General features: G+C 38.3%; 1 protein-coding gene across 1 annotated transcript in view; it reads right to left on the bottom strand.

Annotated features, from left to right (window-relative positions):
* AFAP1 (actin filament associated protein 1) overlaps window positions 1-25,180 on the bottom strand; it is a 115,807-nt gene that overhangs the window by 64,258 nt on the left and 26,369 nt on the right. The gene's annotated exons all lie outside the window — the stretch shown is intronic.

Here is a 25,180-nt window from a genome sequence, read left to right as displayed (position 1 = left end):
CCACATCATCAAGCCAGTCCTGCACAAAAGTCAAAAAAAAAAAAAGTCATTTTTTACAGTGACTCATATTCCTACCATTTTTCAAAGTCAAGCTCCCAACCTGTCACGTAAGTTCTTATTACTCCCTAGATTCACTGAAAATATGCACTTCTTATTTCACCCTACTTCTGCTATTCCAGATCTCAAGGCTTTCCAATTCTTTGTACAAAAAAATCACATTCCTTCTCCATATTCACAATTTTTCTCATTTTTGTTATCAACAAACTTTATAAGTGAATTTTTACTTCCTTCCTTTAAAATTACCCCTGATGACTTGCATCGTCTTGATAGCTGTAGCAGCTCAGACCATACAACTAAACACATTTTTTATGGCTTAATCATATGATACCTATTCAGCAGATTTATGAGAAGTCTATAGTATTTGGGCCCTAACATACAGTATTATAGTAAGTGCGTATTGGAACCACATTTTCATGCTCCAGCTCACTCATAACTCTGAGATTCCTTGGTCCCTTCACTTAAGTGGATTGTCTATTTTTATTTATGGTTTCATCTTGGATGGAATAGTTCACATTTCCATACTTCTTGTATCTGAGGATATTATCCTCATTAAAAGATGAGGGAAAACATTCATTTCATTTCAGGGCCGCACCTAGGATTAATCTCAGTTCTAACCTCATTCCAAAATGCCTCTACTTAAGTTTTTCTCTGCTTACTCACTTTTGTTTTTATAGTCTTTTCAGGGCCTAACAGGGCAACTGCTGGTAAGTCTCTTAAGACTTCTAAAAAGCACATTCTTTGCTGCTTACTCCCTTACCAGCTCTTCCCTACTCTTAAAGCCTTCTCTGATATGGTTGTTTACCCAAGTGAACCTGGAATCTGTTTCTTCAATTTCTGACAACATTTGGACTTTTAAATGGTCCTTGGTCTTGGTTTTATCTGATTCTTGAGAATAGGACTGTGCAGGGAAACCTGCAGATGTCTATTATACCCCCGCAAGAGGCTGTTGCTTCTTCTTGTCACCCATGAATGCAGATGACACTTTTTATTTACAGATGATTGTACCTCAGCGTACACTGGCAAAATCAACATACTCATAGAAGGCAACAGAAGACATGGCAGTTGGCAATACTAAGGTGTGATAATGTTTTAACAACAACCAGAAAATCACTTAACAAGAAGTACACTTGAGCAAATCTTTTCTGAAACACACTGTTTACACATACATATCCATCCTGATCAAGTTTTCTCTTGGTGAATATGTTCTTCTACAAAACAGACTACTGTCACTGCTATTATCTATTATATAAATAGTACACATTTACATGAAAAACATTTCTCAATGATTTTTACAAAGTCTTTTACATAGAGACCAAAAAAGCACATCCAAAATGATGGCATTAAACCTGTTTACATTACTTGACAATGTAGCTCATGAAAAAACATCCAGTGGTTATAGGTTTTTTATTTTTTTATTATTATTTTTTTTAACCATCATACTTGAAGCTGACTAGGGCTCTATCAGAAATCCAAAAGTATTTCAGGAGAACTACATTACTTCTAGCTGTTCACATTACAGAGGAACATACAGCTTTTGAAGCTAAAAGATTCAGAGCGATGATTTAAATCTGCTTTGCAGACCAGTAAGCAAGATCATAGACTCAAGAAAAACAAAGAAACAGGATCTACAACTTCAAAAAAATAAAAATTAAAATAAATAAATAAATAAAAACAACCAACCACCACCACCAAACACAACTTATCAACTCTGTGTTGTGGTTTTCTTTCTTTTATTATTATTTTAGAAATAAGATGTATATTCTATTACTGGTAAACCAATGTGTAAACGAGTCTGGTTATGGTTGTCTTTTGCTTTTAGGTCTACTTTGAATATAAGATTTACTGCTATTATTGTTAGAAGCATTACTTTAAATTATCATGGAATATATGAATCTTTTAATATTTACTGATGTGATATTAATTTCAAAAGTAATCATTACCACAGAACCTAGGCAATCATTGTGAAATCCAATCAGTATACAGTACTAGAACTGTACTTTTTCAACTACTTTTATAGCCATATCAATTACTGTCAGTACATACCAGAATATATGTTCTTTAAAAAGGCATCTATGTTCTTTAAAAAGGCATCTATGTTCTTTAAAAAGGCATCAAGCATAGAAAATAGGGCAGCTTCAATTGCACATATTCAATAAAATTTACTTGAACTGGCATCTTTTCTGGATCCTTTAAGGCAAAAGACTGTAAATTACCTGAAAGAGAGCTCTCCTTTTTCCTCTTCCCCAGTGAATATAATGTACAAGAGGAATACTATTTCTTTACCTAGAACCTTGGCTTCTGGAAAGGAGAATGAACAAGAAATTCTTGTTCTGGAATGAACAAGAGCAAACGCCAGTGTGCAGTGTGTGTAATTTTCTTCAGTTATTAAAAATTATCAGATCCTTGTAGTCGAGAGCTTATTATGTAATAGATAGCAAAATGAGAAAGAAAAACAGACCAAGATGGTGTTACAAGGCAAAGACAAAAAGAAGCAAAAGAAGAGGAAAGAGGAAACTGCTGCTGGAGAGACGACTAGGAGCTGGTAGCTCAATAGAATAGGCATAGAATTGGCATAAAATAGAAATACTATCATGAAGTACATTTAGTGCATTTAAAATAAGGAGAATCTGCAAATTCTTCTTTTAAGATAGGAAAAAAAAAAAAAATGTATGTAGTTGGGAAAAACATGTTTGTCTGTTTTCAACCCTTGGCTTGTTTTCTGTATTAAAGAATCTTTTCTTCTTCCTAGAAATGTAATGATGTGCTCACAAAAAGTAATAGAACTGAATAATAGAAAATCCACATAATGCATATTTTCAGTAAGCAATCATTACTTCTGAAATGGAGACTAAAAATGAGAGGGTGATGCAAGTCCCAAAGAAAAACATACTCCTCTAGTGAGAGATTACCCTTGGAAATCTGACATCACCACAAAATAAGAATAATATTCAGAAGGTTCTCCAAAAGGGGCAAATTTATTTGACAGTTCTGGCTGAATTCTCATTGTCAAAGAAATTACTTGTAAATGGCAGGTGGTGAAAGGCGGGGTGGAGCCCAGGGATGGTAATCACAACAGTAAGCAGATTTTATCTCAACTGAGGAGCAAAATCACATTCCATATTAAATGATGAGATGTCCATTCTATGCTCAATAGGACTAATAGGCCCCCAATGTGCTGATATAATTGGCATGTACAAATAAAAAGCAATGATACATCCAGAAGGGTTTCCAGGTCTGGCTCTCAAGAGTTTTAAAGTTTTTCAAATGACAGCACATAAAAACTATACACACAAGCCAGCAGAAGAATACACCAAGGTAAAAATAATCATAGAGAGGCAATTACATCATGCTGCAATTTTTGTTCCAAACCAAAACGAAAACCAACTGGAATTGAAACAACATAATGATGCAATTCAAAATCTGCATTAAAGGGTACTAGTTTATATCTTTTTTTTTTTTTTTAAGAATATAAAATATTTTACTCAACTGATTAAAACATCTTTAGGAACAGTACAATACAAACCTGAAACAAAGTAAATTCATTTTCATGCTCACATTTATTGTAAATGCAAGTATAGTTTTATTTACTGATAAATTTATATAACAGAAATATGAATTAAAATTGAACTTAATTTTTATAGAAAATGTTCTTGATCACTTCCTTGCACATTGCTGAATAAAAGTTCTTTGGGTTTAAATCTTTCATTCTCCATTTAGTTTGTGATTTACAGATCCTTAAGACCAGAACAGACCATCTAATTAAGATCTTCTAGAAGAAATCATCTTATCTGATCTTCTACACAAGACAGGCTAGAGAATTTCATCTAGCTAATCCTCTATTAGCATAGAAACTTATATTTAAAAACACATCTTCCAGAAAAGCCAAAAAACATTTTGCGCTCTACTTTGCTGGGGGGTGTGGAGTGGGAGATCCCATTTAACTTCCTGAAAAAAAAAGTTTGATTGGATTTATGGATCATCTTGAGGCCAATCTTTAAGCTACATACAAAAATCAGTTACAGAGAATAGGTGTGCTTCAACCCAAATACAACTCCATACAATCGTGCACATACATACACACTACATTGGGTAACCATTAAGAGGTTTTCAAAATGGATGTCCCAGCCTGGAGGAAAAGCAGAGCAGCAGTCAGTGGTTTGCCCATGAAGCCGGGGGCCACCAACATCAGCAAGAAAAAAGCCAGTAGATGGAGGGGAGTGATCATTCCCCTCTAAACAGCACCAGAGAGACCACACATGGAGTAGTCTGCCCAATTCTGGCCTTCCTGGTACAAAAGAGATATTGACAAAGCTGAGTGAAGGCTACTGAGATGACTAAAGCCTATGTCAAATGACAAGAAGCTGAATCCCTGATATCTTACACATGAAAAACAAAGGCACAGAGACTGCATGACTACATAACATTAGCCCAAGATCACATAAGAAGGCTGGATGGGATAGAAAGTGCATCCCTGAGGCATGTTATATCTTTATCATAAGACAATGTTTCCTGTTGATGAAAGGGTAATTATAGACAGATAGCAGACACACCATTTATAGGCAGTGAGTACAGTACTTGTGAAAAGTGAATTTTTGTTCCTTATACTCTGTATTCACTGTAAAATGTGCAGAGTGAGATAGTAGGAGAGAAAGATTTAGTGGACCTGAATTCTTCTTTGCATTACTATCAAAGAGAAAAAGAGAGCAAATAGAATCAACTGGCATGGTCTTAAACCTTAGGATAAACAACACTACAGTGCCTGGTCTGCCTGGAGACAGTTTCTCTTGCTACTGAGGGCATCCTTTCATTGCATCCCAGCCCTCAGTTCCTGCTCCTCATAGTTGACTTCTTTGTTAAATACCCAGTCTCTCTGAAAAGGGATCTGTGATATAGAAAGGAGGGGGGGAGGAAGAGTGAGAAGATGAGACTTTTCACTAGGACAGTTTTCTCACACAGTCCCTTCTGTGCTGCTCTCTCATATAGTATATGAGGTGTGATGCACCCTGTTAAGTATACTAAAAACCTGCTCTATAAACTAGAGATCATCTTGGGTGTGCATGGTATTTTTAGAAAGAATGGCAAAGGGGCATGAAAAAGGAGTGAACCCTAAATAGCAGATGAAGCCCTAAAAATTAAGAATTAGCAAGGAGCAAGTAAAACATATACAAGGATTGTCATTGGGGTGTTTTAACATACAAATAATTGTATTTGAGCCTCTCTAAAAAGTCATAACAATGATCTTTTGTTTAAAATTTGGAGCTCTCCAGACTGTCACAGACACTCTTTCCAGACAGCTTGGGGCAAGAGAAGCAACACTCAGCTACTAAAAACTCCTCCTGTCTCATGCATATTTATGATCAACCTCAACGAGTGTCAAGGGATCATTTCAGCCACAACCCACATGTATTCCTCTTTCTCTTTCTTCCTTCTGCTTCAGTTTCCAAGGAATTGGCTTTTACAAAACTAGCTTTCCGAAAAAGCTATCAGAGCTCCAAATACTGCTGTTGCAGTGTTTGGGTGATAAAACATGAGGTAGAAAAGCATTAAGGAATGTTTGGACAAGAAACAAGCTGCCAAAAATCCTACTCAATCAGTGAAAGCCATGCAATGAGTGACAGCAATGCAGGAGTATAATCCATTAGGATGAGGAAGATGGATAAAGAGTTTATTTTTTGAAGTCCGGACCAGTGTTTAAGCACTGTCACAGACCTCAGAGAGGAATGCCTCCTTTTAAGCAAGTTCATAGACTCACAAGGAAAAAAAAAAAAAAAAAAGAATTTAGTATTACAGTCATTTGTTTCTATTTAAGGATTATCTACATTGAACTTAAGATGTTAGCCAGAAAAAGAAAATACTGATAACTAACTACAGAAACTTACAGTCGATTTTTTTTCAAGTTGCTGAAGACTTTCTCTAAAAGTATATTTTCCACATCAGATTCCTTTTGTTCCCAAAATAAACTTTGTAAAGTGAAAGAACATGGATTTCACTCCTTCTGCATGCTCAGCAGCACAGGGAAGTCTCACCCTCCTGCATCTGTGCTCAAAGAGAGCATTCAGTTTCAGTTTCCTTTTCAGACCCTCATTATCCTACTAGGGCAGAAAATGGAGATTTTTTTTTATTTTTTTTTCCATTTAATCATCTCCAAATGTATCAGGTGACATCATCTTGTCAGGAAAAGGCATCCCAGGTCTTGCTTGCTGGCTCCGGCATTAATTCAACTCCTCCATTACTCCAAACCACAAAAGATAGGCAGCCACGACAGACAGTATTAATAAACAGACTCCAGTTCCAAACAAACAACAGTCTCCTCATAATGCAAAAAAGAGACAGAAAATCTGTGTCAGGAGGTGAAAGTCTGCTCCAAACTCCAGGTCCCAAGTGCAGATCAGGCTCAGCTAAGGCTGAGACACACAGAAATAGATAACACACAGAAATAGATAACTCAAGTTAGTAAAAAGGAAGCAAAGCATTGCAGGATACCTTTTAAGTCCTCTTCCACAGAGATCCTCAGCTGTGCACAGATCTGTTTGTAGGTTAGAATTTCTTTCAAAGTTATGGATAACATACCTGGATTCTGCTGGATTATATAGCCAGCAGAAATGTAAAAGAGTAAACTGTGTAAGTTAATGGAATGCAAAAAACAGAGTAGTGAAACAATGACAAAGAAATACAAATATGGCAATTGTAGGTGGTAACTGCACAGCTGCATTTGGTATTCCTTTTATTCATCAATACAGTTTTTATTGTACATATTGAATACCAAACTTTAAAATGGTTCAAAAAGTCTTGAGTATGACTGTGGATCTGGTTTAAAGACTTCCAGTTTGCAGCTAATTTAAAGCCAGAAATGAGATAATATTGTATTTTATAAGAAAAGATCCAGAAGTCCTCACAATTTAATGGGAAGATGAAAAAAATACATATATATATATATATATGTATTCTGTAACACTCAGTTCTCACTGCAGGGTCCATTATGCAATGAGTAACTTCTATCATACATAGCTTATTATATGGAGAGAAGCATGTTCTACATAGCTTATTGTATGGAGGGAAGCATGTTCTACTTTTTCTGTTAGGGTTTTTAAAAAAAATCTTTAAATAGATGTACACACTGATACAGACTTTTGTTAAGAAAATAAGATCAAAGAAACATTCTTTACACAAATAGAGAATAGAATGGTGTGACCTGTGATACCCCTTCATGTGGAAAATTCCCAGCTTTCCAGCAGTGTCCTAAGAAATTTGTGTCTCAATTACTGCCACCTTTTATTCTTATTTTTTGAGAATTTCATTATGTGACAGATTACTGTCAACAGAAAAAAAAACGAAAAGAAAAAAAAATAGAGCTTGAGGTAGCTTTGAAACTCAAGATTCATAGGTGAAGAATCACGGGAAATTTTTTTTTTTTTTTGAAAAAAATCTTTAGAGAAGGTGCACAAGCAATCAGAAGATGATCACATAGCTTATACACAGAATGATAAACAAATTAAATGCCAGGGAAAAGCAAAACCGAAAATCTAAAAGTCTATAAGTCTTTCCAATTTCCAGTTTCCTATCTTCTCTTACACTTCATGAACACTACATTATCAGAGTTATCAGATTGCAGCAGGAATCCCCAACAGAACCCATGCTGACGTACCTAGTAATGCTCCATGAGGTTCCAGCAAACCCTTCATAGCAAAAAATGCTTGAACATTTAGAATATCAAAGATATAGAAGTCATTTACATGGGTAGATAATGACAGAACAAGGTGGTGGGGCGAGTGTGTGTCATAAACTAAAAGAGGATAGATTTAGACTAGACATTGGGAGGAAATTCTTCACTGTAAGGGTAGTGAGGCACTGGAACAGGTTGCCCAGAGAAGCTGTGGGTGTCCCATCATCCCTGGAGGTGTTCAAGACCAGGCTGGATGGGGTCTTGGCCAACCTGATCTAGTGAGGATTGGAACTAGATGTTCTTTAAGGTCCCTTCCAACCCAAGCCATTCCGTGATGTGATTCTCTGATTGTTCCCTCTCTTTCTTATCCAAGAGTATCTCTGGTTCTTAGGGACCTCATACTCTCTTAGGTGTTACTTGGAATGCAGAAATATTAGTTTTCTTGTGACCTCTTCTATGGTATTCACCCTTATCCAACTGATTTCCAAATTAAGTTTGCTACAAAGCACAGTTTCACAATAAATATTTTCTCATTTTAGAGAAGGAACTAGGTTAACGAAAGAGTGAAACACGAAAGAGAGAGAAGAAACTGCTGATTCTGGATCCTGTTTGAAATAACCGATTTTTCAAACTACTTGGAACCATGCAGAACTTGTCTCATTCCTGCACACCTCTCCTAATCGCTCGATTAGGACTGCTCTGCACTTCTATCACGTAGGTCATAGGACTTTGACTTCCATGTGGGCAGAATGCCAAAAACCTGGTCTTTGGCAGCCTCCTGGGAAGTCAGATCTAAAATACTTGGCTTCTCATACAACTCTGGAGACACAGAGGATCCAGACAGTGGATCCATTCCATTGCTCTAAGGCAATGTTAGACTGCCAGAAAAATTAGTTATCCTTTCCCTGCTGCAATTCTTTGCCTCCTTTGAAAATTTGTAGGACATATAAACAAGTGCCTTAAAGTCAATACCTTCTCTCACTACACAAGTTGACTCATCTTAGATCTCTGCTCTATGAAACACATTTCATAAAATCCCATTATCATGATAAATATCATCAAAGCTTCCTAGTTTATTAGTCTGTACCCTTACCTATTTTTTCCAAGCCAGAAAGAAAGTGAGCTTTGCTACATCATCAACATAGACTTTCAGAGACCAAAGTGAAAAGTGTTCCAAATGTAAAGGACCTTAAGGAGGAATACCTAACAGGAAGCATCGTCTTACATAACAGTGGGCCTCCCTCTCAAGCACCTGTCTAAACTATATTTTTAACAGCTTTTCCCAGTCAGGCTCTCAAAGAGGAACAATTAGTGGGTTTATGGAGATATGAAAATCATCATGTTGCAAACATCTCACAAAACAAGACCCAGTCAAGATGATAACAGTAAATGAAGAGCTCACGAAGAAGAACACATAATGTAATAATGATGATAATGATGATGATGATTATTATAATATATGGCTCAGCATGTAGCCCCTCACACTGGAATTGTGTAATAACCATGGAGAATATTTTTGGTATCAAAGCTGACACCAGTCTGCAGTGGAAGATAAGAGGCAGGATCTGCAGCACCAGCTACGTAATGAAAGCAAGAACCTACTATTTGGTGACATATTGGAGGGATTGGTGGCAGATCCTGTATGCTAAGAAAATTCATCAATGGGTGGCATGGAACAGCTCTCCTCCTAAGCTGTGATTTCAAAGCTTTTTTTCCAGTGTGCACATACACATACATCACTTTGCTACAGTTCACTTGGACCTCTGATATACCCGATTCATAAATGTAACCATGAAGCATATTGCCAACTGAAAAAATAATAAATGCATTTCAACAGTGGATTCAGCTAGCTCTGATAAAATAGAAGAGTTTTGATGATCTAACAGGAAATTTCAATTCCCCTTGTTCACTGTAGCCCTTGAGTTAATTCACTGGAATGTATTAATGTCTCCCTGGTTTTGCCTTCTCTTTCTGGTTTTCCTTCATGATTATTACATAGACAGGGAAAGCAAATCAACTTTCAATTATATAGTTTCTTTCAAAAAATAAAAATAAAAATTATATGTGTATATATCCATATCCATATATATATATATATATATATATATATATATATATATACATATACATATATATATATATACATATACATATATACATATATATAAAATCATGCTTAGCTACCCAGAGCCAAATTACTCCTCTCAGTTCCTTCCTTCAGTGCATGCTATACAGCATGCCCAACAAGACCGACCAAACATTCCTGATGTAACCCATCAGTGCCGACTGCAAAGTGAGTGCCGGTAGCCTGGATTTGGTCCAGCTGCCTTGGGCTTGGGCAGACACTGCTCAAAGGAGAGCCACAGCAAATGCACTAACTAGACATGAGGGATGAGCCAAAAGTGGAATTCACACTTGCTAATGGAGCTTCACTGACCAAACCTCGAGGCCCCTTTTTTTCCAGTTCCATAAATGGGTTTATAAGTGAAGGATACTCTTTCACTATAAAAGAAGATAAGTTTAGCAAGTACGGTTAAAACAAACAAACAAACAAAAAACAACTAAGAAAATTTGGGTACAAGAATCTAAATTAAGATATACTTCCTTAGAAAGAAGAAAAATGGAAGTCAAAAAAGTGCATTTTTTCATATTGACTAGAAAAGAGGTGCTAAAAATGTACCACTGATAAGCTGGCTCAGTAAGTCAACAGAAATTTTGCCAGTTGAGCTAAGGATTGTGTGAGAATTCAAAATGCTATTATATCACCAAAACTCATACTGCCAACTTTAAAAATATGCCGGAACACTTCCTCAATTAGATAGTCTAAGACAACACTTGGAGATGCATATGATAGTTTTAAAGAAAAGCAGCTGTATGCATGTGAAGTTCACTTCCTTGGCAAAACACTGTCAGACAATTATTATCATGAGAGGGCCTGAGACTAATATGTGTGAGCATATTGCAAAGAAAGGATCACAAACACTCCAGGACAATTTTCGTGAATGGCTTTAGACCCTGCAACTCTGATGTGAGAAGTTGTGACACTACTGTGTTACCAACAACGAGCCACAGCACATAAAGTAATTGTAAAGCTATATACTGTCAATAGTCTGAGTACTGATACATGTTGTATTTTGTCTCCAGCACTGATCAGGCAGAAAAAAAAATATCAGAACATTAGATTTCAAAAGACTTTGGCAGGTCATGACATAAAATTAAAACTATGACTCCTTTTTAAAAGTCCTGAAGTTTTATGTTGTTTTAATCACTGACCTTATAGTATGGATTTCTGTGAGATAGTTCAAATGACTGAAATTGGTGAAGTTATTTCTTCATGGAAGACTTCAGTGTGCACAAGCAGATCCCTGAAACATTAAACCCTGGATGCTACATTGTCCTTTAAAGGAAATTTCATCTTTCTCATGCTAACTTCAGTTACTCTGAAGACTTGTGATGAGCTGTATGAGCAGAAAGATGAGGTGCTAGGTCAGGCACCGAAGTGATCTACAGCACTCTTAGTTCTGTTTGTTGGGATTTTTCTTTAGAGAATGATAATCTAGCAGCAATTTTTGCTTGAAAAAAATGCAGATTCTTACAAATTTATTTAGCTACTGTTAGGTTTATATGTGATCTGCCTGTATACAAAACTTGGGCTTAAAACTGAACTTCCCTCACCAGACTAAATAAACATTAATCTATATTTATATTCTAAGGTTACCTAGTAAAATAAGATGAGCTAATTTCCACTTTCAAAAAAAAAAAAAAAAGGGGGGGGATGAAGGGGAGAGTCAGGGAGAAGAAAAATACACGATTAAAAACTTTGGGTCCTGAGCTGGTGTAGTTCTCTTAGTTTCTGTGATGCACTAATTCATTGCAGCCTAGGACATATATCTAATACTTGTGTATTGTGGAGATTTCATTTTAATGACAGATGTGTTTTGAATTTATTGTGAAAACAGAAAACGAATGTCTAACAAACACTATTAAACTGCTGCCTTTCTTGGGCTGCTGTAGACACCTTTCCTCTTCAGTCTGATCATGATCCTCATGCCCCTTGCCCCTTTTTGTGATATGGGATTTGTAAAACAGCTTACCTACAGGTCTTAGGCAAAATTTACCTCTGTGGTTTTCACTCCCCTTGGCCACTTTCTGCTTTCTGCACGTTATCCATTTCTTCTGCATCTGGTTACACTGCCCCATATGTCTGGATCAGCCTCCCTTCTCCCTGCCAAGCAGCCTCCTCACTCCCATGAAATCCCTCTTTCTTTCAGCAGTCCCTTCAACAATAATCCTCACATTCTCCCTCACCGAGTGGTTGGGCCATGTCTCGTCATGCATCTGGTTTCTTTATCTACCTTTAGGCCAGACCTTGCACACACTTTCCCATGGTAAAAAAAAAGTCCCCATTCTTCTGATCGGTTCCACTAACCTCAACAAGATGAATTGCAGAGAAAAAAACATGTCTGTGTTTTAGTTATTAACAGCTAAAAAGCAGTAATTTCACTTCTGTGCAACAGGAGCAAAGTACACAAACAGTTGGATGCCTGTTCGCCTTGCCAAAAGCGAGAGGATGTAGTAATGAGCAGGAGAAAACAGATCGGCGGCAGGGAAGCACTGCCCTTGGTAGTGATGCCCAGCCGCTTCATCCTCCCGCACAGGCTGGTCCCTAATGTCAGGGAGGGCACATAAAAAAATGTATTGTTCTCCCATGGTACAGAGGCATTGCAAAGATCTACGGGTGTATGTCCAAAACGCTAGCATTAGCAGGGGTGTATGGTAGCACTCTAAGCGATGGCTGTGGCTGAAGAAGCCAAGGCAACAAAGTCTAGGGCAAAAAATCATTCCAGAACTGTAACAGATGTCAGTCCCAACTCTTGCTCACTATGAGGCTGGGGGCATTTTTTAAGGTTAATGAGCTAATCTACCATTTGTAAAATATGCTGCCACTGAACCGAGCAACATGAGCAACACCAGCTTCTCACTGTTACAGCACCCAGAAACTTCATTTTTGGCCACATTATACATATCCTCAGCATATTTTCCTCATGACTGCCTGCTTCTATCAGCTGATGTATACCATGAAGATAAAAACGGACCACTGAATCCAGAGCAAAACCCTCCATTCAAATTATGCAACTACTTCTGACCAGACTTCAGTGGTATAACTCAGGCAGGGAAGCCACATTTTGTGATTAGGAGGTTCATTGTGGCTCCACTTCCCATCAGACTTCTGTCATGGCTGAGGGAACATCCTGATCAATATGAGCTTCTCCAAGAGCTCGGTAAGCCATCCAACACATGCCTTATGTTCCTGGATATGTTCCCAAACGGCTTGTTTAACAATATTTGTCAAAAGGTGCTTCCTGGTTCTTCCTGTATTCCTAAGTAACAAAGAAGATGCACTGCCAAATATCCTCCCACTGAGATCTCAAAAGCAAAAAAACAGCACCCTCCCCCAAGGAAAAAAAAAAAAAAAAAGCAGGATTTCAGTTTATAGCAAGTTTGCATATTTTCTTGGGTTTATGCACATTGCTTTTCACAGACTCATAACCTAACTAGGAAACCGCAGACTGCTGCATCTGTTGGTCTCAGTATTATCAAAAATGTGCTGACACTATATAAAAGTTATCCCATTGCATCAGAGCACAAACACCATGTGTCATGCCTGCCACCATACACACACCAGTGTGCAGCAGCCCCCTGCAGCCAGGCTGGGCAGGGAGCAGCTGGTGAGACCGGGACACCCATCAGCCCGGCTTCAGCCACATCCACGACACAAAGGTAAAAGCTATCGATGGCCAGCATTTGAATACTTCCCTCATCTCACCATCTGCTTCTGCTGCTGCTCACTTGAAAATTAATATGGGTGTTGCTTGAACCAGGAGTTAATGCTACATCTGTCTTCCTTAGCATTATAGATAATTATTAGACTATGCATACAACCCTTTTTGCAACTCAAATGGGGAGGCAATGGCTTCTGATTTGACAGGCTCCTTCCTTTATAAGGAGAGACCAAAATGCATCATTTGCATTTGTAGACCCTGAAACAAATTGGAGTAAATCTTCCTCCTACTACTCTTTGCTCCTTTTTTCCCCTTCTTTTTCTTCTTCCCCTATGTACTTTGGTCAGAGTTAAATAGTAAATGAATAAAGTGTAAATCTCTTTCAAAGAACACAGAAAGGTCTTTCATAAGCAAATGTATGGAAAATTCAGGGCTGGTCTTGCTTGTATAAATAACATCTCCCAGCCCAATTTCTAGGGGCTATTTGCCAGTCTTGGACAGTAAGAAAACAATTGAAATTTCACTTTATCCTCTTGTTCATTTATTCCTAATAGTTTCCTATTTGCATCTGATTTGCACTGCAAAAGGGAAAATGTAAGAAGAATCGAATGTATATTGTCATAAAAGTCCTTGAGCTTAGCATACTCATACGAATCCCAATTCTATAGCCTTTAATTGAAGAAAGTCTCAAAGAGTTATTCCCTAGATATAAATTACAACATCCTGGTTTTACATAAGGACTAATTTCACAAGATTCAGGGGAAAAACTCTGAGATCTTTTACCTTTGTTCCCACATAAGCCACACTGGAAAATGCTTATAGGAACATCAGCAAACTACATATTTTTAACAGCCTCTTAGTAAGAACATTTTAACCCCATAACATGAATTTTTCATCATTCACACAGCCTCTTCTTATGAGTTAGAAATCATTTACAATAAGAAAGAAAGCAGCCAAATCCACTTTCTTAGATTTTAGAGGAATTTCAGAAAAATGTATATATAAACAAAACAGCACTACCTCCTGTTGGAAAAAGTTATAAAATGCAGTGAAGAAACCTTCTAAGAATAAAGTTGCCAATATTTTTTTTAAACTATACTTTGAGCACCATGGTTATAGTGAATAAGGTGCTAAAACCAACAAAATTGTAAGAAAGGATAAAATGCTCCATTGTGTCCTAGTCCTCTCCAGTTCTGTCGTCCTGTTTGCACGGGCTCATGACATGCATACACATTAGCAGAAAAATAATGCGAGATGATCTCCATTACCCCCCCACTAGCAAACCAATGACAGACAGCTGGCAAAAGGCAGAAAAGGCCAGTGGGAAAATGGAAACTATTTAAATAAGCCTTTGTTTTAGACCATTTGAGAATGGCAGAAAGGTGCTTCAAAAAGGCCAGGTGGTCCCGTGGTAAGAGAAGAAAAGGAAGAAAGAGATGGGACAACCAGCATCCATGAACCTTAACAGTATTCCTTCAAGAAAAGCAACAAGGTTTATCTCAGTACAACGCTTTGTTTATAGGAATGTTACAAACATGCATTTGTGCTAAGCACGTTTTCTCTTCTGTGCTGCTTTAATCTCTTTTCTTGAGATTTTAATTCTCCTCCCCCCAGACTTTTTTTTATTAAAAGTCATACTACCAAAAAAAAAAAAAAAAATAAAAAAGGCAGCATCTTATCCTTTTTTTTTTTTTCATTCCAAATGGCAAACTGGTGAAAAGCCAAATCAAGAAACAAATTAGCATGTATTCTAAAAAAAGCCCTTGAAAATTTTCAAGTGAGAGGAGGAGAGCAAATGTTCATCACTTAACTTTTAGAAAGCAATTTATGCTCTTAAGGTACCATAGACACATTAAGTATCTCATTTTCTTGCCACTCTTTTTGGCTGCAGAGTACCACTCTCTAGTTTACAGCTGGGAAACTGGCAGGCTCAGTGCCACCAAGAGGAGCAGCCACGTGTGCCACTCACATGCTGTCCTTCCCACCTCTTCTTTGTGCTGGCACACCTGTTTGTGAAGCTGTATGATGGCTGGAGCAGGGCAAGGATGCTGGTTTTAGGTGCAATGCCTAGCTGTGCTAGAATAACTTTATGGTGGAACAGCAGCATACAGTCTACATCTACCTGTACCTACATTAATGCTCTGTGGAGCTTCATGGGAATGCAGTCCCAAGTTCAGGCTGCTTAGAAATTCCTTTTATTCTGGTATCGGGCAACAGCAGGAAATTTGTGTCTGTAAGAATCAGGTGGTTTCTCTGTTTGGGGATGGACAGGACACACATGCAGCCAGTGTCCCTCACTGCTCGCCGGGCCAGTTCTGTGCGTGTCCTAAAGCAGGAGAACCTGATGTTCCCCCCTGGGAACGCCAGCAATGAAGGGGTAAAATGCATGTTCTGCAGCTCTCCAAATGTACAAACTTGGTGACAACACCACTGCTGCGCTATAGCTCCCAATTAGCCCTACAGACCAACTGTATCCATCTTGAGTGTGTACTATCGTCTGTTTGAGACAAAATTTCAGAGCTGCTCAGCATTTGTCTGACTATTCCCATTAAAGGCAAAGTTCTCCCAGTGCCAACGGCTGCTGAGATAATCTCCAGCCCTCAGCACATCTGAAAATCCAAATCACGCTGTGGCCCTCGCCGACTATCTGACTAACTCTATCCATTTTTGACAATGTTGGCTATTTCTGTCTCTGGCTTTTGTAACTAAAATGTAGATCTGAGTCACGTGACCTAGATGTGGTGGGAAGGCCTTAAGGATTTTTTTTTAAAAAGCCATAAACTTTCCCTGAACCTGAAAACTAACAAACAAAACTAACTATACAGTTTACAAAATGGTTAGGTATTTGCATTAGAGAATCAGATAAAAGTATTTAAAATGCACAGAACTTCCTATTATGCTATTAATATATTTAATAGCACTTAATTTCATTAATAAGCATCTCTACCACTTGGCAGGTTTCCCTGGTGCTGCAGGGCTCTCCCAGGACCACAGCCCTGTGGATCAGGGCAGACCCGGCCAGTAGAACCTGCCTCCGTGCATGCTGCAGCACGGCTTGACCAGATGTGCAGCTGCCTAATAAATAATAGTAATGACGATGCTGATGGCAGAACCATGTAAGCATTCATGATTTTCTCCTTTCCAGCCTCTCCCCGCTCTCCAGCGCCAAGCTGCCTCACGCCGCTGGCGAGAAGTCAGACGCTGACAGCTGTCCTGGCAGCACTCGCGGCCCCCGGGGCCCCTCATCGAATTATCCTGACACGGAGCAGGAGGCTGCGGTGCCGCGGGCTTGGGGAGACACCCAGTTTCACCACACGATGACCACACTGACTCCAAGAAGGCCAGCCTGGCAGGACTGTCGTGGCCACGTTCGGCCCCTAGAACTACCTTCCTGGCTTGCGCTAGCCTGCAGACAAATTGCTCACCTACATCCAGGAGTAGTGAGGAAGAGGATAAGGTTTCAAGCCAAGCCAGTCATCATTTGCAGCATGGATTAATTAAAATTACTTGGATTTCACTTTTTGCCCTCTCTCACTGAGAAAGAATAAATGTTTTGGAATAAAAATGCTAAGCCATGCCAATACATCTTCCCTTTTCCACCCCCCAGCTGCTTGCTGCACGCTGGCACGTGCAGCCTGCACACATGGGGGTGGCATAATTCTCAGCAATGATGACACTTAGAAAATTATTTCAGTATACAGTGAAGCTGTATCCCACTCCTATCAGTTCAGCCTACAAGTATGAAACAAGAACATGGAGGAGTAAAACAAGAGGTGAAAATCATCACCATAAACAAGCAAACCACATGCACAACTCCAAAATGTTCATTATAAAATTCCAAGGCATGCCCTCAGTTCTGTGGCACAGACAGAATTAATTTTGAAATAATGAAGGAAGAAGGATGGAAGGGGGCTTGAAATAAAAGCCAGCAAGTGTGATTACTATTTGGAAAATTTTTATGCACTTATTCGTCAGAGTATTGCATGAATATTCATTAAGCCTCCCAGCTTAGGAGGTTTCATATTGGAGTGTTGATACCTTCGCTTTACAGAAGGAAAAAGCAAGGCATAAAAATTCAGCTTCAGACAGCTAAGTGGAACTTGGGGATTGCAGTTACTCCAAAGCCTCATCAGTTCTTTTACCAATTATCATCTTTCTTTAAGGAAAAAAGAGCAACAGCTAAGTGACTGTGGAGAAAAGCAACTGCCTAAGACCACTACAAAAATAAATGGCAAAGCCAGAAATGAATGCAGATCACTGAAAACTCACTCCAGTACCCTGGTCCTTTGGGAGCACTACTTAACCATAGCAAATCATGAGCTAATGTCGCTCTGTTGAGCTCTGGTAGCAGTTTCCCAAAGCATGCTCTGTAAGGCCACAGTGCAATGATCCATGCAGCTGATCAATGAAGCAGTGCTGTCAACAGAGCTTCAAATTAAAAAGGAAGAGAACAGGGTTCACTGAGATCCTGTCATAAATTTTAGGTTCAGCAACAATACCCTAAAAACATTCTCTGGCACTTATTACAATCAGATGGCATTTTTTCAGAAAATATCTCAAATTTGGAAAACAGTATTTTGTCAGGGAGTGTCATGCAAGCCCCATATACAGATTTTTAGCTGAGGACAAACACCTCCCCAGGTGTGACTGCCTTCTTTAAGCATAAGTTAGAGAATCCATCCAAACACTGGGGCAATCAGCTTTGCTTCAAAAACTCAAATACCTGTTCTGAGAAGAAAAAATCCTGGCTGCAGTCTATGTGGAAAGCCTAGGAAGTAATCAAATGATGTGCTGTGCTCCAACACCTTAGCTCCCCTGAAATGAGAGGACTAAAAGGAAGATACTGGAGGACTCAGTAGACCAGCTGCTGCTTCTTCATGTGAAATGCACTGGAGAGAGTGGTATCTCCTCTCTACCCTCTAGGTCCCCCATCACTGGAAATAATCATTTTAATCCCTTTTGTTATCAGCCTTGATATCTACTAAAGACACCACATTAGAGTTAGACACCATTATATTGTGTTTTTTATTTTTTAAACCATACGTATGAAAACAACATAAGAATTCTTGCATATGCAAATTTACAGTTTAATGACGTCCCAACCATACAAATATGAAATTATGACAATAAAAAAAAATGCTGCAAACATGGGTGACCAGAGTATGATCCCAAAGTTCTGCCAGCAAGCAACCAAACGTATGTTACTCCCTTGGTCCTTTTTAACTTTCTCTGGATTAGAAGAAAAAAGGTGCTATTTAAACCCACTTGCAATATATTCCTTTGAGTAAATGACACAGAAGAGGTCATAGGTACCCTGAGAGGATTTAAACTTCTAGGTGGTCTAAGCAATGGTGAGGTCTCTCAAAATGAACAAATAAATACATATCTTCAAGCCTTTTTCACTTGAAAGTAAACAATATGAAGCTAAGTAACCTAAGAACTTTAAGTAGAGTAAAAACAAATCAATGAAAAAGGACTGTGAGGCAATGCAGATGGTAGAAAACTTAAAAATTCTTTCTGTGAAGGGTAAAATTGGAAGGAAGTATATAAAAAAGAAGCATGTAAAAGCTGTTTTTTACATGCAGGGTGTCTTAGCTGTGGGTTTGTCTGATGCTGCTGGGAAAGTTTGTTCACGTTCACCCATGAACAACCACAAAATGCCCATTCTGAAAAGACCTTCTGGGCTGAGGGCTCCTGCCTTGTTCCCTCCTGCTCTTCCTTATCATGTCACTAAGTGGAGAAGCCAGGAGGAGAGTGAGCTATGGCAAAGCCATACACTCCTCAGTGACACCCCAGCACCTCTGGACATGCCCTGCAGCATCTCCCCAGCCTCTAACCTTTCTGTCCTTGTCACCTCAAGTCATAGAATCACAGAATATCCTGAGTTGAAAGGGACCCACAAGGATCATCAAGTCCAACTCCTGGCTCCACATAGAACCACCCAAAAAAGCAGACCCTATGTCTGAGAGTGTTGTCCAAATGCTTCTTGAACTCCAACAGGCTTGGTGCCATGACCACTGCTATGGGAAGCCTGTCCCAGTGCCCGACCACCCTCTGGGTGCAGAACCTTTTTCCTAACACTCAGCCTGACCTTCCCCTGTCCCAGCTCCATGCCACTCCCTCAGGCCCATGCTCCATCCCAAGAGAAAAAAGGGAAAATTCAGTGAACATATCTACTTCACATACCGCATCCAGCAACAGAACAGAGAACATAAACAATGGAACAGAAAAAAAATAACTGATTTTTATAATGCTACATGCTGCTCACAGCACCCACATATAGGAGATTAAAATGCTCAAAAGACAAGGTAAACCTGCTTCAGAGAAAATATCAAAAACATAAGCTGTTTGTTTTAAGAAAGGCAAAAGTGTTATGATAATGATGTAAAACACGACATTGGTATGCTCCTTTTTACTCATCTGAATAACTGAAGAGAAAGGAGATAATAAAACTGAAAGACAACAGACAAAAGGAATTTTTAAGACTACAGCATTTCAGGTGAAATTTACGAATATTAAAAATCAGCAAAGATGCATAGAATATACATTTTGCTAGTAATTCTTAATCATTGGGTAGGACAAAGACCAAATAGGGCTCCATGTTTCTCAGTAGGTGAAGAAGAAACTTTCTGAAGGGGGAGTTATGATGAGATTACCACAAATGGGTTGAGGCATGCTTTTTTGTGCATTTTGTTAGATGACGTGGATCTCTGGCAACAATGCCCTCAGGCAAGGGCAGATATGAGGAGAGCTTTGCATTTGCTTTGGTATTGTGTTGATGGTATTTGATTCCTACTGTCCCTATTTCTGCCTTCATTTTCTTGGACTCCTACACCAAGAGCATGTCTTGGTGCCAGGGAATCAGCAGAAAAGACAGCAGAGACGACAAGGGAGAAAGCTGACTGCAATTAATTGTCTGGGCCATAGTTTTTTTATTTATTTATTTAATCTTTTGCCGAATTCTATGAAATTCTGTGCATGTTTTCTAAGAGCACTGTATTTTTGTGTCTTATTGTGAATTCTGCACTTATTTATGAGACTTGTTGCTGCCTTTGGGTTTTGGACAGGCTGCACCCTTATCTCTCTTTGCAAAGAGTTATTTATCCTCTTTGCAAAACCTTATTTATTGTTGGACACTGATAGTGAGATCAGCCTTCTCGAACACAAGTGTGGATACAGTCCAAACCCCTGTAGAGTTTACAATCCAAACATCCACTCAGCAGAAAAATCTTCGTTAGCTCTGTTTCATCCCTCTTTCCTACCCTTTATTTATTTTGGCATTGGGAAAGAATATGCTCTGCTCATGAAAACAGAAGTCTCTTCTATGGTAAGACCTCGGTACATTACAGCAGGTTAACTGTAATTTTGACAGGTATTTAGGTAGTAGCCTGGTGTGAGTGCACATGTTCAGCTATACCCTTTGCTTAAAGATACTCTGAATTGCATACGATAGCCACCAACTTCTCCCTGGCAGCAAATGGGATGAATGAAAGGAACCAGATCCAGCAGTACAAGGTTTCCCAGTTTGTAACATATTCCTGTCAACTGCGCAGTTGTGAGACCCTCCAGGATAAGACATTTGTATATAAACACATACGTATATCACAGCAAAGGTTCTGTAAGAGCTTCTGACTCATTTGAATTCAGCCTCACAGCCCCTGGTGTGATCATCTGGAGGGTTAGATAATCATTTCCTCAGCAGGACTTGAATGCCATGATGAGGAGCAGGAGCAGGTTATCTGCTCGGCTTCCTAGCCAATCCTTCCATCCTTCCACACCAAGATTACAACATTCCAAACATAGTAGGATCACACAAAGTGGTGAGAGGCCACCAACACCATGCCAGATGCATAGTTTGTATGGACAGAAAGATGGAAAGCACCCGGCATGGACAGCAGGCACCTGGGGCTGCCCACTGCGTGCCACCAGCCTGGGGACAGGTTTGCTCAGCTCCTGCAGGTGTGGGAGGTGGATGGGGCACATCTTCTCCTTGCTCCCATTTCCTCCATTCTAGGTCAGTACACTAACAAAAGAATTTTCATTAAACATTTTGAGAACCGTAGACCAATTCAAGTCTTTTATCAAGCCAAAACATAAGACTTCACCAACCTGAGCTACCAAGACAGAGTCAGAAGGTTTCCTCATTTATAATCTCTGTTCCAGAGCTATTTCTTCATGCCTTCAAGGCACAAGAACACTTTATTTCACCTCAGAATGATACAGTATTGAATATTAGAAAAAGATGCTCTGGAAACCTCCCATGTATTTTACTAGCAAATATCTGCTTCTTGCATTTGAAGAAGTCTTTTATTTATTTTTTAAAAATAAAAGATTTTTTCATTAAATAAACACACACATTATTACTCATATCCAGAAGGAAGTGTGACTTTTCAGGAACTTTCTGCCCAGGCAGTCTTCAGTAAGACTCCAGAAGAATGAGTATGCTACGAGTCAGATTCATTAAAAGTATATTAAAATCATCTGCCATAAGATAAACTTCATTTTTCCTCCTCTAAACTTTTGTTCCGAAGCAGAAATTAATTTCAACTGTATCTCAAAATAAAGTACATAAAGGTTTTTTCAACGTGCACTATCTTCCTAATTGCCTAACTGTAGTGTTTATACTGAAGTTATTTATTTACGGAGGGAAAAAAAAAACTTTGGGTATTATTTTTGGCTGGTTTGTACCTTCTTAACAGTGTCTTTTGTTGTTGTTGTTGTTTTGTTTGTTTGTTTAATGACTATTAATTTTTTGGTATTACAACACCTTTGGATAATTTGGGAAATACAATGATTTGGGAAATACAAAGATACAATGAAGTCTGTATTTTTACATCAGTATTTACATGCATTTTTTTTTATATATATATTTTTTTTAAATGAATCACATTGATTTGTTTTGAAATCCCCTGGAAGATCAAAGTTCTCAGCACTTTTGAAAATTGGCCCTTATTATCAGTTAAAATATCTGAAATATTATTAGTATGTTTGGAAACCAGAGCCTATCCACTTAATCATAAACACTATGCCTAAAGTCTGACCCAAGTAATCTGCCAAATGCTGTGCAGGACCTGGTGCCAGTTAGGAAGATAATCTAATTCCCTCTGTTCCCAGAGCTGGGCTGCATCCAGGGGACAGTTTTTTTCTTTGGGTTATATTTCTTATAAGCTAATTTGGAGCATTTTGCCTTTGGCTTGGAACATTTTTAAAATAAAATAAAAATATTAATTTGGACATAGTCTTAGAGCCAATACCACAATGTACTCCTTTTATATGGTTTAACATTAAAAAAAAATCTCCATTAAATGAGAGAGACAATTCTAGTAAAACAAAGAGTCCTAAAAAGACTTCTCTTTCTTTCAGACATGGGAAATGTTGCTCTGAACAGATCTGTAGAACCTGTAGCGAACTCCAAAGATAACCTGAATTGTCCTCCTATGACACATTTACCTAAAAATGCAATTTCATGTTGCTCCTCCTGCAACGTAGTTGTGGGCTTCTGGGAAAGAGTGGAACTGCCCTGATCCCACTTTCTACTCTCAATTTCTGCCTTTTCCCCTATATAAAGACCTAGGCTGAACAATTGCAGAGTGCCTCAATTCAGTGCAAATGGAAGGATTCATTTTCGTTGAATAAGAACCAACTCACCATACAGCTGCACAATTGTTAGATCTGGTGCATCCATTACAAATCCAACAAAGTCACCGGGAATGCAATCCAGTCAGGTGCTGAAATCTTCAGGACTTCTGACTTTAATTTTACAGTAACTCTGCAGCTACTAAATTTCCAACTTCTTTTTGTTCTGCTTGCTAATGTCTTACTCTGAAATCAAGAATTCAGCCTCTTGACAATCAGGTTTAATCACAAAACCCACGTATATTTAAAAAGTGCATTCTTCGGATATTTGTTCAATTGTACCATCATGAATTTCTTTTAATAAATTACAATAGGGTAGGGTTAAATTCTGTATGACAAGCAGTTCAGCAGGTCATCGTTATTTTAAGAGAATGTTTTATTAAGACAGAGATAGAGAAAATTATGATCTGTCTTCATGGAACAGATTCTTAAGCTTTTATTAAACACTTCCTGCTAGCTATTCAGTCACTGTCTGTTGGAAACTACAGCTTTGATCCTGGTCAAGTTGCATCTCATGAGGCACTGAACAACTTCTGCTGGGGGCTGAGAATCTGTCCTACAGATCTTCATGTGCTTTCTTTTGTTTGTTTTTGTTTTGTTTTTCAACCTATCACTCATGCTCCAGAAAAAGGGAGCATCTTTCTCCACTGTCCCAGCACTCACTGCTCCTGCTCAGTCAAGACAAAGAGTCAGTGCTCTCCCTGTCTCTTCTCAGTCTCACTGGTTGAAAACTATTGCAAGACTCTTTCATGTGGTTCAGTCCTCCCATCCAATGCCAAAGACTGTCTTCAGGCTAAAAATGTGTCTGTAAGTTTACTGAGGGACATGTCTAATTTGCAAATATTTTTTTTCCATCTACTATCTATAGCTGTAAAAGATCACATCCCATTAACCAGTCTAAAGTTCAATACGTTTAGTTCTACAATTTTGCAACTACAGTGATATGTGTATATATTTCAATTTAATCTGTTTCAATTCGTTTATCTGAATGTCAATGCCTGGACTACACACAGAGATCTTTCTGCAGAAGTCTCATGCCATCAGGACAAGTCTTTCGATGAACAGCCACAATGTTCAGTAGCATTTGCTGACAGTTATACCACATTGACAATAATTACATTATGTTCATTGTGATAATTCCCCCAAAGTTACAAAACGGGCTGAAATGAAGTGAGGTTATTTTATCGCTAAGAATACATTACCACCACTTGAAAGACTGGATGCTTAAGTTGGTTTCTCTGTATGTTATCATGTTTGCCTTCCATACTTATTTCAGTGTAGGAAGAATCAGTTCTTCTGAAATCAAAGTTATTTTCATCTCAAGGTTACATTCAAGCATGGAGACAGTAATTACAGTGAGGTTAGTCTACTATGTCTAAAATGTACCTCTGTCTTAAAAACTGACAACTTCTTTTTAGAAGCCCAACAGGAATATCATGATAATGTAATGGAAAACTTCAGAGGATGATGCACTAACAGACCTCAAATGTGATTTGGAGAAAAAAAATAATCCAGATTAAAAAAAAAAAAAATATCACATTCTAGGAAGTTGCATTATTTTGATATTCATTAATTACACCAACTAGAAATACATTTTCTACCAGTTGCAGCATAACTATTGTAGATGCCTATTAATAGCTGGATGAGACTTCCAGCTCATTTCACAGTAGCTACTAACAGCCTCAACCATGTTAATAGCTTTGAAGCTGGCTGGATTTCAACTAATAACCCAAAGCTGAACAATACAGTGTATCCTATTACTAATAGCGTCCCTTCAAATGGGCATTAAATGGATATTCATCTTGATAGTCAGAGAGAAAATGGGAAAAAAATCTTAGTTGAGCTGCAGAAACTGTTTATTTCAAAACTGAACTTAGTAATAGATTTATTGGTTTAAAGAATTACTAAAAAATAATAATAATAATAAAAAAGAATTGCCACGAAGTCAAATCCACATAAAATTCTAATCTTATTCCAAATTTTGACTATAATCTTTCTAATGATATGCCTGACTCAAGTTTCAGGTCCTAAAAGTTCA

The sequence above is a fragment of the Anas acuta genome, chromosome 4 (genome assembly GCF_963932015.1).
Source record: "Anas acuta chromosome 4, bAnaAcu1.1, whole genome shotgun sequence".
Taxonomy (NCBI): Eukaryota; Metazoa; Chordata; class Aves; order Anseriformes; family Anatidae; genus Anas; species Anas acuta.
The sequence above is the reverse complement of the archived record's forward strand: the minus strand, read 5'-3'. Positions and strand labels throughout refer to the sequence as shown.